This window comes from Cheilinus undulatus, linkage group 2, assembly GCF_018320785.1.
Source record: "Cheilinus undulatus linkage group 2, ASM1832078v1, whole genome shotgun sequence".
Lineage (NCBI taxonomy): Eukaryota > Metazoa > Chordata > Actinopteri > Labriformes > Labridae > Cheilinus > Cheilinus undulatus.
Genome location: NC_054866.1, coordinates 48,569,931 through 48,586,261, shown reverse-complemented (window position 1 = coordinate 48,586,261; position 16,331 = coordinate 48,569,931). Strand labels below are relative to the sequence as shown.

The 16,331-nt window shown below is 40.6% G+C and overlaps 1 protein-coding gene across 2 annotated transcripts in view; it reads left to right on the top strand.

Moving 5' to 3' along the window:
- The window catches only part of slc8a2b (solute carrier family 8 member 2b), a 255,395-nt gene that overhangs the window by 145,026 nt on the left and 94,038 nt on the right, over positions 1-16,331 (top strand). The gene's annotated exons all lie outside the window — the stretch shown is intronic.

Sequence of the window (16,331 nt, the reverse complement as noted above, 5' to 3'; positions counted from 1 at the left end):
AAATACTCAGAGAATGAGCCCTCCCAGCTGTGATTTACTGATGTCGATGCATGAGTGTTTGATAAGTTGCTTTAGTGCTAGCATCCTGGCAGACAGTTCCCTCATGTTGGAGCTGAAAAGTGTGGCAAGCTATTTCTGGGTTCTGATGTTAAAATTCTTTATTTGTGAACATTTTTTACCTCTTTTTACCATTTTCCATCTATTTTAGCCATTTCCATTTACCACTTCCCATCAATTAAGTGCACTTTTAACCAATTTTACCAAATTTAAGCCTCTTCTTGTTACTTTTAACCTATTTTCTACTTCTTTTAACCTGTTTCACCCCCTTTTTGCCACTATTGACCTCTTTAGGTACATTTTGGCTCTTTTCAATCCTATTTCACCCATTTTTCACCTGGTTTCTGTCACTTTTAACTAATTTTTGCCATTTTAGACATGTTTTTGTCAGATTTAACCTACTTTTTTCCACTTGATGTATTTTTTTGCCCCTACAATACTAGGATATTAAAACATTTCTCAGAAATAGTTGCTTTGATAAGAGTGGTGATTATTCAGGGTGAAAATAAAATAAGGTCATCACAGCCTAACTTTGTAATAGACCATGATTTTGCTGACCTTCATGGGCCCCCAGTTTTGGTGTTTCTTGAAAACCTTCCCCTTTATCCCCTCATATCTGCAGCCTTCCTGGTGGCACTCGTCAAACATTCTACCACACTGCTTGCTTCCTGATTTTAAGAGTTTATCAGAGTCTTCAGAGACATTAATGCTACCTGGGAAAAGTTTGTAGGAACACAAAGGATGTTAATAGAGATAAGTATCAGAAAAGAAAATTTAAGTGACTTTGCAAGGGCTTGAACAAAACTAAATGAATAGCAGCAGCCCAGAAATTGTACTATCTGAGTGTACCAACATTTTTCCAGTAATGTTACTCAATTAAAGGTAAATATTTAAGTCTCATGTTATGGTTGGACAGTGGTTTTTGGTGGCCTCGGAAGATTTTTGGGTCACAGACTGGGCCGCAGCATACTGATCAGGAAAGGCTGGTCTAGAGCAGTGAAAGCAGACTGAATGGCTTGTGTTTGCTCACATGTATAAATAGACACAGCTCATAAAAGACTGGAGTACGTTTAGGGTTAATGAGGAGGTATAACGTCATGAACTGAGAAATTAAAGCTTCAGATTCACTCAGCTACATTTTGCTGCTGTGAAAGCTCACACTGACCGGCTTCTCAGCATGATGATGACATAAATGTGTCCATTTTCACAGCAAATCTGTCTCTGCTGTTTAATGCATGTCCATCTGTGCTCATCTCTTTAATTCCTGCAGAGCTGCAGCTTTGTCAGTGTGAATATGAATCAGTCGCTCTTTCTATCAGCTGTTGAAGTTTGACTTCTGAAAGTCAGCGACCTTCGTCTCTCTTCCTGTTGCCGGACTTCTGCTCCAGGTTCTCTTTTCAACCTGATGCTTTGCTGAATAAAAGCCTTGGTGCTGAAGTGTTTTTGACTTTCAGTTACCTCTCCCCTCTCTTTGACCTCCCTCTCATCACTTCATGTCAAACAAAGTCAGGTCTGTTGACGTTCAGCACCCATGGGTGAGTGCAGGGTCACTGTGACTGATGCAGCATGAACACATCATGGCGAGATCCCAGCTAACGGACGTGTCGGGAAGGAATATATAAAAGAATCACAGTACAGCGTCTCCTGCTCTCTGAGGTTGATAAGAGTCTGAATCAGTGAGAGGAGCTTCGTTCCTCAGCTCAGCCTGCAACTCAGCTTTTTTATAAATTGAATCCCGAGTGTTCCTGTGTTTTCAGAGCGATCTTCTCAGTTGCATTATGACTGTATATATATATATATATATATATATGTATGTATGTCTTGTATATAGTCATCTATTCTCCTGCCTGTCTGTCCAAAGCTCCACTACATGAAATGATCCCACTGCTTCTCTCATAGATGACATGATTCAATTATTTATCCATCTACAGCTCTGCAGATAGGATTTGCATTTAAATGAAAGCAGCCATTCAGATGTGAGGTGAGGATGCTGTGAAGGTTTCATAGATAACATTTCAACAACATGCAAGGATCGTTGTCAGGACAGAAAGCTGATCGCTCTATCCTTTCAGTTAGATAGAAATCAGAGTGAAAAAACACTTCTGAAAGGCTGCTGCTAATAAACCAACTTCCTCTTATTTCTAATGGGACACAAACTGGCCTGGTCACAGATAGGCTGCAAACATGGAGATATTAGAACCACTTAAGTGTGATTTATGTGTAGATTGCTTTTGTGCCATTAAACCAGGAGGTATTGTATAGTACACTACAGCCTGCCAAGGCCGCCCGTAAAGGGGGATAAGGGGGAGAGCATTCTGGGGCCCAGCCAAATCGGGGGCCCATGGCGGTCAGCAAAATCATGGTCCATTGTAAATAAGTGGCTGAAATGTGGAGCAAGAAGAGATCAACCGTGGTGAAATGGGAATTTAAAAATACCAGAAATGGCTTTAAAGAGGCTAAAATGACAGCAAAGTGGCAAAATAGGCTAAAAGTAGCAAAAAACAGCAGAAAAAAAATGGTGGACAGGGCTTTGAAGTGGCAAATATGGGCATGACAAATAGTGAAATTTAGTTAAAATTGACTAAAATATGCAGACTGTTGTAAAGTAGTTAATAGTGGTGAAAATAGGTCAACACAGGCAACCATAGGCAGAAGTGGCAAAAACAGACAGAAAAAAATGGCAGAAATGGGCAGAAAAGGGGGAAACAGGATTAAAAAGTGTTAAAAATGAGCTGAAAGGGGCACAAACCAGCAGGAAAAAATGATAGAAAAAGCTTTTAAAGTGGCAAAAACGGACACAACAATGTCAGTTGAAATAGGCAAAATAGGCAAATACTGTTAAATGGAGTTAATAGGGATGAAAGTTGGTCAACAGAGGCAGAAGTGGCAAAATAGGGGTGAAATTAGATTTAAAAGTGGTAAAAATGGGTTTAAATTGGTTAAAATGGGTTAAACAGGGCAGACACCAGCAGAACATAGTGGAGAAAATGGCTTTTAAGTGGCAAAAATGTGATAACAGAGGCTAAAATGACAAATGGCAAAAAAATTGTAAAAAAGTGGCTAAAAACAACAGAAAAATGGTGGAAAGAGCTTTAAGGTGGTAAAATTAGTATAACAGTGAAATTTAGTTAAAACTGGCAAGAATAGGCAAAGACTGTTGGAAAGTAGTTAATAGTGGTGAAAATGTGTCAACACAGGCAACCATAGGCAGAAGTGGCAGAAAACAGGCAGGAAAAGAAAGTGGCAGAAAAGGGGTGAAACAGGACAATAAGTGGCAAAAATGGGTTTAAAGGGGCAAAAAACCAGCACACAAAAAAAATTACAGTAAGGGCTTTTAAGTGGCAAAAATGTGTTGACTGATGCAAAAATGACAGGAAGTGGCAAAAAATAGGTTAATAGTGGCAAAAACAGCAGAAAAAAATGGTGGCAGGGCCTTAAAAGTGGCAAAAACGAGCATGAAAAATAATGAAACATAGGCAGAAGTGGCAAAAACAGAGAGAAAAAGTGGCAGAAATGGGCAGAAAAGGGGTGTAATGGGATTAAAAACTGGCAGAAATTGGTTTTAAGAGGCAAAAATGGGTGGGAAAGGAATTGAAATTATATTCTAAAAGTAGCAAATTGGTTGAAACTGGCAATAATGTGTTTAACGTGACACAATTATGCTGACAAAAGTGGTTACAAAGGGTTAAAATGTGTCCAAAATGGATGAAAATGTCAAAAATGGTTAAAAGAGGAAGAGCATAGGGGAGAATGTTCAAAGCTGATAAAAGCAGTGAATAGTAATGGCAACGGGGTTTGATAAAAGTGGTTGAAAGGGTTAAAAAGTGGCACAAATAAATAGCCCCAACTCTAGAGCCCAGTCATAGTTTGACATTTGTCATCTCTAAAGTGAGGGAACTGTTAGTAAAGATGCTCGCACCAATGCTTCTGATCAATGTACTGATAATATCAATAAATCACAGCAGCCTCTGTGCAATTATGCTTTTTTTGCACACAAAAGCAGACTTAATCTAAAACACTTTCACAAAATCAACCATCTCAATCGATGAAGGTGCATTTTGAGAGTTCTTGCTTAATCTTCCAGCACATGTAATGTTCTGAAGGTAAAAGTCCTGCGTGTGTAAACCAGCATAGACTTGGTTAGCTAGTTTGTTTTGTATTGATGCATGCAGGGTTATCACTACAGCTGCAGTATGTGATGAGTCCACTGAGCATGCTCCATAAAAACCGTCTGTCTTTAAATGCTCTCTGTGTCTACTGTCCTCATGCTGAGAGCTGAGCTGTGCTAATAGAAGAAATGTAAATGTGTGACCTGTGATTGGCCAGGCTACCTTCACACTCTTTATCCACCTCCTTAAATGGCACAGATGTGAAGTCTGCAGATAAACAGCTGCAGAAATACCAGAGTGGTAATAAAAGCTGACCTGAGGCAGAGCTCCAGGAACGTTCTGCAGAGGCTGCAACATTTTCTAATTAGTAAATGAGAGACCTTTTATGTAATGCAGAGCAGGAGACCTGCTGTTAGCATAAACCAGAGAGTAATGCTGTCTTACCCAGCGGATTTCATTACATTGATTTTTTCATTTTACTTATGCTACCCTAAGCTACAAAGACTGTGGCTGTTAAAGCTGCAGATAGGAAGCAGGGATTTAAAAAGACAGTTAAAATAAGAGATGAAGTTAATGGGACGAATGTTTCACTGCCACTTTCTGTCCTGTTAGCGAGAACTTTCTTTCTAACAAATGAGAGATGACTGAGAACCATTTTCAGCTATTGTCAGTGAAGCAGCAACATACTGAGGCAAATGCTTCCAAATCTGGTTGAACATGAATTACAGCTGCATTTAGTAGACTAGTCTGAAGTTAAGGAAACACTCACAACTTCAAATTGAATCTTGTCTTTCACCTCTTCAGTTAAATGTGAGTTAAAAAGGCACAGCATACGTACGACTTAATCTTTATTTTTAGAGCTAAACATGCTGCTCCTGTGATGCCTGTTGTTAGCATTTGTGTTAAAGAGCATTAAGGCAGCATGCAGAGGCCATTAGCTGGAGCTCTGGTTACTAGTGGAGCGGCTTATGCTGAGCATTTGACTGGGATTTGAGTCTAAACTGATGGGAAAAAATCTGGTTAACCGACGAATAATTCTGGTGTGAGCTACAGAGGGACCAGGCTTTAGTCAGTTACTCTCATATTTCTGTTATCAAGTATTTAAATGTAGTTTGTTCTGTTTATTTACAAAGTTGTATACAGACCCAGCAGTGTGTAGCCTATTTCCTGTTTTAAGCACTTTCCATACATAAAAGAATTGGGCCTGGGGCTTGATCACTTATTATTACTTGGATAGTGACTGCATGCTTAGTGGCCATGATGGTAAAGGGAGGACAGACAAGCAAGGCTCATTCAGTTGAGAGGATCCTGCAGTGTTAAAGGGAAAGGTTCTCACATTACCAGCATTTTAAACAATGATTTTAATAGTTGTCAAAGTAAAATGAGGTTGATACCACTGCAACAAAAAAGAAGCCTTACCTGTAACTGAAACCTGAGCAGCTGGAGACATGAGATCACAAGATCACGGGAGAACTACAAAATCACATGGGAAGAGACTGTTAGACGTTTATTTTGACATTATACCATTGTTTTTTCTACCTTCAGCCATGGGTGAGCACATTAGGAAGTTAGACAGTGTATATTTGCTACAACTGATGTTTGGTTTCATTAGAAAATATCAAAAGTGATCTTTTCTTAGTCAGTGGCTCTGCTGTAGCTCTATGACCCACTGATTGACCTGTGACCTGTAGCTCGTGCCACAGGATAGGATGTTATATTCATATAGTGATGATTTAATTAGAGTTCATGCATTGTGTTGTATTTTGGATGCTTTGCACGTTTTTTCCACCTGTTTGGATCTATCTGATTTATGTGGATTGACATAAAAATAGATGTACCTTGAGCTGTAAAGAGCAGGGTGGTGCCTCTGGGATCTTTGGGAGATGTCACCAGAGCGTGCACAGTGGAATTGCTCTAACTACAGAGGGAGTGGTTTTGCTCTGCAGTGCACATTGCAGATAGAACATGCAGAATACAGAGCTTAGAAGACTTTATGCAGCAAAAGTGGGAGCATTTTTTGTTTTTAAGAATCAAAAGTTGCAGAGAAACTTCTTCCCACTCTCTAAATTACTCCGAATACTGACATCATTCAACATTACTAATGCACTTGTGAAACTGAGACCGTTTGCAAGAATTTGCCCTCAGTTTATGATGGATTCCTCTCCTGTGCACCCGCCATACGACATAGATCACTGGATGCCAGTTGGTGGTCTGGGACCCTTTCAGGGGTGGCAAATATCTCAAAGGGAGTGTGAGGCTCTATCTGCTCATGGGTTGTCATGATTGCGTTTGCTCATCTGAACTAAAATCATAAAAACATGCCTATAATTAATGTTTAATGTGGATGTCTTTTGGCAAGAGGTGTTATTTTTTATAGCAATGTCTTATGTGTGTAAAGAAGTAACATACATACATTGGTACTTTTCTTATACTGTAGATGATTAAAATAGCCATTTTTTAACAACATGTAGAATCCAAAAATATCCCAGTCTTGAAAATTTGAAATTTTTACTGCTACGTATGAATTCGTTTAAAGTTAGGGTTACTTTACTAACACAGGTAATATGTCACAGTACATGTGCCTGTAGAAATAACATTAGCTTTGCAGGTCATATTTTCACTGCAGTACTAGAATATTCACCCAGGGGTGCTACTCACCCTTGCTCCCATATTCGCTCTGCCCACTGATCCTGCTCAGGCTCTGCCCTGCTGCGTGGCCTCACAGACACTGAAACAACCTCAGCTGTCCAGAGAGGAATACTCAGAGGAGAAAATCCTCACCAGAGAGCGAGACGGCTGATTTTAGTGGAGCAGGACATTTCTAGATGTGTTACACCAAACAGAGAAAAAAGACGAGAAAGACAGAGATTTACTCCTTCATTAATCTCCATGATTTAGTGATTTGGGTTAACTCATCTATGATTGTAATTATCTGTGTGTCGAAGTTTCCACTGAGGTGATGGCTCCCCACTGAGAGATTGAACCTGCCATATTTTCCAGTGAGGTTTCCTAAAATAATTTCCTATTAACTAGAAAGCCGTTCCTGTTTCTGATGGAGGTGTGGCAGCTCTGAGAGATTTCCCTTTAAGTAAGTAAAGCTCTGTTGTTTCCAGTAATGTGTCTTAAGTCTGTGTCAGCTAAAGGAGGAGAAAGAAGAAAGCTGGCTCTCTGTCTGCTAAAATATTTTATATAGAGATGTGCATCTTTATGTTTCTGTCAGTTCAATTCAGAATACATTTTTGATTCAAACCAATTCCTGATTCACAACACGTTCCCTATTTCTGAGAAAGAGGTGAATACTTCAGCATCTGTTCCAGTCTGCTGTGTTTTCAGGGGTTATAAATGAATATTTGATATTAAAAAGCTGCATAAATGTGCTCAAGGTTGTGCTCAAATGCCTTTACTGTAAACGATGCTGTGGGGGAGCAGGTGTTATTTTTTTTAACAAGTTACCGTGTTAACTGATGACTTTTCAGCTGAAGGTATCAGAGGTTGGTGTATTCCCACTAGTGTTGTAGTACTCCAGAACAGTCTTTGTCTTGAGACCACATTTTGAATGTCTTGGTCTTGTCTCGGACTTGACAGCATTTTTACTTTGTCTTTTCTCAGTCTCAGACTGGCCGAAACACTGGTTTGACCTGAAACCAGGTGATAGATCCTGTTATTTTTATTGTCAGTGCAGTGCTAAAGTTGTTGGCTGATGTTCTTTTTTTTTTTTTTTTTTTTTTCTGATGTGAATTATGTCATATGTGTCGTTGCTAATACAAACTAACCTGATGGACCGCACAGATGCAAAGATTCACATCCATCACACATCCATCTGGTAAACCTTCCATAGATGGTGTTTGGGAAAGGCAAAAGGCTTTGAAAAAACACTCAGAGGGCGATTGGATGATTGTCTGTCCGTCACACCTTTACGGGCCAATCAGAGAAACAAAAAGCACACGTTGTAGCCGTTACCAAGCTGCGCTGCTAACGAGGAGTAAACTCCATAGAGAACTGTGTAATGCTAAACATGGTGACTGTAAACATGTCAGCACGCGACTTTTGTCGTTTTTGAAAAGAAAAAAACCCACTGCTGTTCTTTGTTGTTGTTGTTTTTTTTTAAGAGAAGAAATGTCAAGTTCTGATAAAACTGGTGCTTTAGCAGCATCCACGCTAATCTCTCCCACCATAATTGCACCGGCCTCTTATCACTGCTTGCTTACATCATAACCCGTGCCAGAAAGTATTGCCCCTCCTGTCACTTTCTAACCGGGGCCCAAATGGTTCAGATGGGAGCTTTGCAAGATAGATTTACGGAAATGGGTGAATCCATCTGCTTTACAAGGTTAAAAACAAGCTGTGTTATTCTAGTGTAGCACAGGAAGTAGTTACATTCTTACTGTGACAGCAGGCTTCCTCTAACCTGGGATTGAAGAACCCATGAGTTTTAGAACTTCTAGTAAAAACAGGACGGGCAACATAATTCAGAGCTCTGTAGACAGTGCAGGCTGTGCACAAGGATAGTAAAACAGCATTGCAAACATTACAGATGCTAAGAGCTAGCGCTGCTAATGCTAACAGCATCTGTGACTGAGACGGCACATGGAGGAAAATACTAGCAGCACATCTGCACTCAGATGCACTGAGGGTGTTTAAGTGTGTTTAAAAATACTGAATCTTGGGAAATTTAGAATCAATTCAGAATTGTAGAAATTAACACGTGATTCTGATGAGAATCAGTTTTCCAGCACCTTTTTTATACTCTGAAACAATCACACTGATGAGCACGTGTTTTATCACTCTCACAGGAAAACATCTGCAGACTTCAACACTCAGAGATGTTCTTCCTGTTGTGTAGAGCTACATGAAGGTGGTGTGAGGATTCTCATCAAATAAAGACGGAAATAATCTTTATCCTGAAAAATAATTTTCCCTTCAACAGAGGTGTGATACTCATTGTTTCTCACTTCGGTTCTGCTTCACGTTCATACCTCCTCTCTCTCTCTGATGTTTTAACAAGCCCTGCTGGCTGCATGTCAGGTAATGAACTTCTGCTCCAGAGCTTTCCTGTTAATGTAAAGAGTGTTTACGTGAGTATAGATGAAGCATTAATATTTAAACATCTACAGGAGCAGCATGATGATTCAGCTCAGCTGACTTATAAGGAAACGCTGTGAAAACATGAAAAACATGGTTAAATTTTCATGTTTTTCTAGAGGGAAATGAATCATGTTTGAGGCTTGTGTCACATCAGCTTCATCATAATGTGATTTATTTCTGCACTGAAGTAGATTGTTAACAGAGTCCAGGCAGCAGAAATCATTTTCTCCTGGAGATTGCCCCACTTCACTCTGATCTGTCTCATCCTCCCTTGTGTCATGACGCTCTCTGCAATCACACTTAAACCACCTGACTCTATTCACATCAGGATCTATGTTATTGAAGAATAAAATCATTTCTTTCAAGGTTATTAAAGGAAAAAGGCCTTGGTTGCCACAGTGACTAGTGAGTCTTAATTTGTCCTTGAACATACTGAAGTCTGTGTGCTGAAGTAGTAGCAGTTTGGTGGATGTTATTTTTCACTGATGGACTCGACCTTTGGGAAAACTGTCAGAGTTAGGCACAGAGATAAAGCAGCAGATAGAAACATGGGCACAGAGATGTGATGTTTAACAGGATGACGTGAGAGGAAGCAGCTCTGTGTGGGTAAAGACCACGGCCATTAAGAGACAACTCAAAGAAGGAGATGATTTGGTGTTGAACTTTAGCGGATCCCCCCCTGATGAACGCCTCGGTAATGAAGGCGCCGTCCTCAGCCTTTAGCCGAGACCTTTGCGTCTGCCTCGGTCTGAGCGGAGATGAGGAGAGGAAGGAATAACAGCGGATGTTTATTAAAGCTCCACAGACAATGACTCAGCTCTTCAGTGACACATGGACACCTGAGGACAGTTGAAGGTTGTTCTTTGTCCCCCGAGTTTTCACGAAGCATCAGAGTCAAGGCTAGATGTGTCAGAGAAAGAACACACAAAAACACAGTTAAATCAATCCGTCTTATAGCACCAGTCTATAAGGAATGCTATCTAAAGACAAAGAGGGCAGGTCTAGACTCTATTCTTCATTACATTATCTATAAAGACCCTGCATTAATTTACCTTGAGCTCAGCACTAAGCTACTTTAGCAACATTAACTAGCAATAAAAAAACTTTTTCCTACTTAACCAATGAAAGTCAGTCATGTTTAAATAAGTACTTTTACTTCAGGTCAGGTAGGTCTGGGCTGCTATTTTTCTAGCCTTTCACTGTAACAGTATTATATAGCAGTGTTACAAAATTAAGACGGATTTAACCCTCTGTGGCCTGTGTTGTCGTATACCAAAAGAAGAGATACAAGTTACAAAAAAGTTAAATAACTTTTGGACCATAAAATTGTACCGAATTATTTTTTCCCCTTTCAGAGATGACCATTTCGCCATTCTAATGACGCTGTCCCTGCCTACGTAGCCGTCACACTGAATCTTCAGCAGGCCCGGAACTTGGGTGCTTTTTTGGAGATTTTAAGGATGAAATCCACACCAGAAACTCAGACGCTGAATGTCTTTAAATCCTTTTTTATTTAACTTTTGGGTCATTTTTGCTGCTAGCGGCTAATGCTATTCACCATTCATCCCACAATGCTTTGTGACAGGCTGTGTCAACCAATGGCAGGCTGTTCCAACGTCACGACATGTTTTGTCAAACTGCAGGTCTTTACACTGAGATCGTGAAGGAGACGGCCTGAACAGCTCGTAATCGAGAAAGAGAGCTAGACATATGGGGCTTACTTTTCCATCACTAGTTTGGCTGTGCCAGTCTACGCTGAGCCAGTGCTCAGAATGATCCTGCTCTGGAGCAGGGCCCAGGCGCACACGCCCCACCTCCAGGGTGACATCAGTGGCTCACCATCATTCGGGACGCCTCATAGACGTGTTTAAATAGCAACTGCTGCACCAAACTTTATAATACCTGCTGAATTACCAAAAGAAGAAACTTTGAAGTAGAAACAATGGGTGCTTCTTCTTCTTCTGGAAAACAATGAAATGCATCTTTTAAACATCGTCTCTAAACTTCCCTTCATCAGCTCTAGATGTCCACTCAAACAGGTGGCTCGGTTGTGGTTGAAAAGCAATGTGGCTATCACTAGCACTACTGGTCTGAGCACTAGTATTATTAAACCACATCTGAGGAGAGCCCTTCAATTGGACTTTTAAGGGGCCCCATCATTTCTGTGGGTGGGCCTGACAGCAGCTGGATGCTCATCTTTGCATCTCCCTGCTCTTATAGTGATGGAAAATAGAGACACTTCTGCTCCTTTGAATGTTTCATGTTCCATCCTTATGCTGACGATACAGCGTTTTACTCCACTGCACTCTCCAATAGTCAAACTCTCTTAATTCAACTGCTAATGCACCGTAATTTTCTTTATTTATTTGTGTTTCCTTTAAACTTCTTTCTGAAATGCATTGCCTGTTGTGTTATTTTTAATTATCAGGTTAGAAGGCGACTGGCAGAGAAAGTTTTCTATTACATGGCCGTCTTTACTGAGCACATTACAATAAACTTCATCTAAATACAGGATTGTCAAATACTCAGTTATTTGGTTTACATATCTGAAAAGGAGGGGAAGGAGGTTAACACTCATTTGATCTCAGACATTCTCAGTTTGTTGTTAATTGTTCATCTAGCTTATGGAATCAAACCGTAGTAATATTGTCTTAAACTGATCCAGATTTATTGTTTTAATTACATTTTTATCGGTTCCTTTAGCTGTTTTCATCGGTTATAAAAGCAGTTAAAAGCTCATAAATATTTGTATGCATCAGTGTGTTTGTTTGAATCCATCTGCCCTTTCCTGTGCATAGGGTTTAGACATTTACGCCCTCAGCCTATTGAATGGTATCTGATGTTTGCTATCAGACGAGCCCACCTGTGGGATGAGGAGGTCATCTTTATGTCATTGCAGAGCAGCCGTCCCTCTCAGCAGATAAGAGTTATTGGCGGAGAGACAAAGAGTCTGCATCGACCTGCTAATAGAGGCCACGACCTTGCCCTTAAAAGGATGGAGGAGTTTATTTGTGTCCCAAATAAAAGCCTCCATCCTCTGTTCAGAAGACAGGATCTATGAGCATTTCCATCAGACTGAGCTGCTGTATTTACTGCAGCTGTCAGAGTCTCATTTTTCCTCCTCCTCTCATCAGTGTTTAATGGAGAAATATGACCACAATAATAACCAGGCGTCAGCATTCAGGTGACAAAGCAACAGCAGGATGTGAGGAATGAAATACAGGAATATTTTACTTTATGTGTGTAGTGAATCATAATGAAGAAGGGATCTAGATTAATGACTTTACTTACACTGTATGTATTGAATAATGATCTGCTGAAATAACAGACATCCATGGGTGTTGGTTTAGCTACAGTCCTCCATCTGTGGTCCTGAATTATACTCTGTCAGCTCCTTTACACTAAATGGCCCCCATTTTTTTCCTGTCTCTCCTCAGCTGTCTTATAACCGAGGTAAACATAGACTATCAGAAGATCTTTAGAGAAAAAACTGTTAAAAACTGAAATACAACATACAACATTAACTTTATTTGTATATAATTAACATTTTTTCAATTTCAGAACATATCAGCAATCACCAGCTGGGAGGAAAAAGGGTCCAGCTGTAGGGCCAAGAGTCCTGGAGGGGTCCATGGAGGTCAGCAAAGACATGTCCATCCCAAATTTAAGCTATGATTACCTTTTTTAAAACCTAAAACTCATTGTTACTTATTGAAGCAACAATAACTTCACATTTTAAGCATGTTTGGGCAAAAAAATTAGACTAAAGTGAGGTGTGGATGTGGCAAACACGCCCGTCTGAGGGCGCTATCAGGAAGGAAGGAGGATTGACACAACCGCAGTCATGCTCTGGATGTCCTTGTGTATTACCAGGGGCACGGGAAAAAAAATCTGATGAAAGAATAAAAAAGTCCCCACCTTTAAGGCAGCTTAAGGGGTGGATGCGGCAGGTAAGCACAGCCCAGGGTACTGTCCAGGTGTTAGGGTTGCCACAAGCCCATGGTCATGCTGTGGATGTCCCAAGGGCCCCAAAACAACCTCTGGGTCTCTGGGTGTATTACCAGGGATGAAAAGGCTCAGACAAAAGCGATGCTGTCAAACTTGACCTTGGCCGCCAAGCGACAATCGTGTTGATATGTGTCACTTGACTCTTTTTCAGTTCACTCAGAGCTGGTAGGAGCAGATGCAAGAGGTGAATGCTAATGATGGTGCTAGTGCTAACACTACAGACCAGTTGCATGCATTTAGATTATAAAATGGCATTTGTGGAGGGCCCGTTTACTCAGTCTTTGAGGGGCCCAGCCATGTTTTTGGGCGAGTCTACTTTCTCCAACAGACGTGTGTGTAACTCCAGCTGGCTGTGTGAAGCCAGCAGTGAGTCTGAAAGAGCTCCTAATGAAGACTTCCTTTTGTGTGTCATAAACTTCTGTCGTTTTCATAGTCCATAGCATCACCTGGAGTAGAATATCTTTCTGTTGAGGTATTGTTAAGCTGTAGACTTTACAAAGAGGCAATTTTGGCCAAAGAAAATAAAATGATTTCCTTGCGATTTTCCTGAATTGTAACCTTGCAAAACAGATGGATGACATGTTGGTCATCCCGTGGATCCATCCTGCAAAATCAAACCTGAAACACTTGTTCCTGGTCAGAGAAGACCAAACAAATCCATGTCATTTGAGGAGGAAGAAGCCAAAGCCTATGGTGTGGTTTAGTTGCACTACAAGCCTGTAAACAATAAGAGATGGTGAAGAGATTTGCATGGATGCAGCTGTAGATGCAGGAGATGCAGTTTTACCAGAACTGGACAACATTTACTTATCAAAATAAGAGCAGATATACTGTATGTTAACAGAGACAAATATATCATTTTCAGACTGCAGCTGGTGGGAGCTGGTGTGTTAAAGTGCAGAGTAATGTTCGGCATATTTTCTTGTGTCCAGGCTGACTGTTTCTCCTCCAAACACCAGAGCTGTTACTGGATTAACTGGTTGAAACCAGAACAGTTACAGATGAAAATCCAGATTTTTCACTTTTGTGTAGAAGAAGAAAGGGCGTCTTGCTGACCTTTTTCTTGGTAATAAACCTTAAAATAATTTATTATATGATTTTACACCTGCATGCATGGTCAATTAAACAGGAAAAGTTATATACAGTAAAACACAGCAGTATCACATCACAAAAATATGTATTATTCTTACTGACCATACACAAACGAAGGATCATATTACTGACAAAGCCCCACATTTCTAACTTTCTCCTCGTTGTATATTCAATGTAAAATGGCAGCTGTTGTCTCTGCTTCTCCGTCTCTGTGACGCAGCATGAAGCAGCTGTTAAATCTGTTTTTCTTCTGTCATTTCGTGTAGTTGGTACCCTTAAATCACTACAGGCTATTCCAGCTCAGACTCCTCAGCATGTTCTACAAAGGAGTTACGATACTACCCAGTGAGAAAATGCTGTCTGAGTGCAGAGGCTTTTATAGATGAGGGAACATTTGACAGTGTTTTGGCTGGCTGTGGTAGTTATTCCTACTCACACATGGGCTAGAACAGCAGAATGAGTCGGCATTAGTATGCACAATGTATCCTGGGACATGTAGGCACTGCAGATGAGCGACTTTCTCTGGCAGAAGTGGAGGCGTTAAGTGTGTCATTTGACCACAGTAGGATTGGGCATCCAGATAAAAGCTTACATTCTTAGTAATAATAAAAGTAATATCTAACATCTGTTCTACAGATTCTCTCCCATGTTAGCTGGGATTGGCTCCAGCCTCCCATTCACAGTCACAGAGAATAGATTGATGGAGGGGTGTTCGACAGACTCAGTGGAAACACCTGTGAAACTGTCAGACATTATACATAATGAAGTCCTTCAGGTTAGCAGCTGTTAGAAATGATTCATATAAATTAGTGGTGGGCGATGTCGGTACTGTCATCTGTAAAATATCTGCCACAGAATGAATTCTTGCAACACCGTCATCACCAGTTTAAATGCAGACACTGGGTTGTAGTACTCATGCAAGGCAAAACCGCTGCTGCTGTTAACGTGGCAGAGTGATATGACCGACCACAGCTCAGTCTGAATCTACACACAAGCGTGTTTCACACTAGTTTTACGAGCAGCCTCATAGCATCATCAACCATTCGTGCCATAAAAATTAACATGCAGTACAGTCAACAGTAGGGTTGGCAAGAATCTGGCGATACAGTACCTATCACAATACAGGGGTGCTGATATTTATATATTGCAATATATTGCGATACCATGAGCAAGGCGAAATTTTGGGATATTTTTGTACTTGATCTTGTTTTCCATAGTTTCCCGTAGTTTGAGCCGGTCTTTAAACAGCTGTGTGAAGGTGTGTTAAACTCATGTCTCTCTTGTTTTAAGTCCATGATAAGAGAGAAGGAAGCAGGCTGTGGCATTTGGGACTGTGCTAATCAATTCCTTTTGTAATCCAGTGTCCTATTGATTCTTCTATCGATTACTCGAGTACTCTAATAAGAAATATTTTATGCTCAGTATTTTTTCCTCTTCCTCACCACTGTAGTTTCACGGTCCAGTGATCGTAAACCTCCAGTGAAGTTCTGGTTATACAACTGTGGTCAGAATAATTCCTGTTCTCATCCTCACACTCACTAATAATTTACTCAATCAGAGCCCAAAACCAGCCTGGTATACCTGCCGCTGCCTCTCTTTATGTCTCTGGTTGTACCTCCTCTGATTTCATCAGAGCTACATCCTCCCTTCACTCTGTGTGTTTTTGTTTTTATGTTTCTTCTTAATGACCCACCTCTGAGGAAGATTACTCAGCTAATTATCTGACATCTACACAAATGAGACCTGACCACTGACCCGTTCCCCTCTCACACTTTGTTTACACTCATTTCCCTGCATGTCTCGTCTCTCTCTGACCTTGAGCCAGGATGCAGTTTTCTCCCTGTCTCTGTGTGATGTTTGATGTGCTTGGTTTTGTTTTCACCTCTAATGTGCACCTGCGGGAGCTGGCAGAGTTTTGAAGATGATTTTAATCATTGTTGCCTCTCTCTTACCGCCTGAAAAGTTTAAAACAGCATCAAA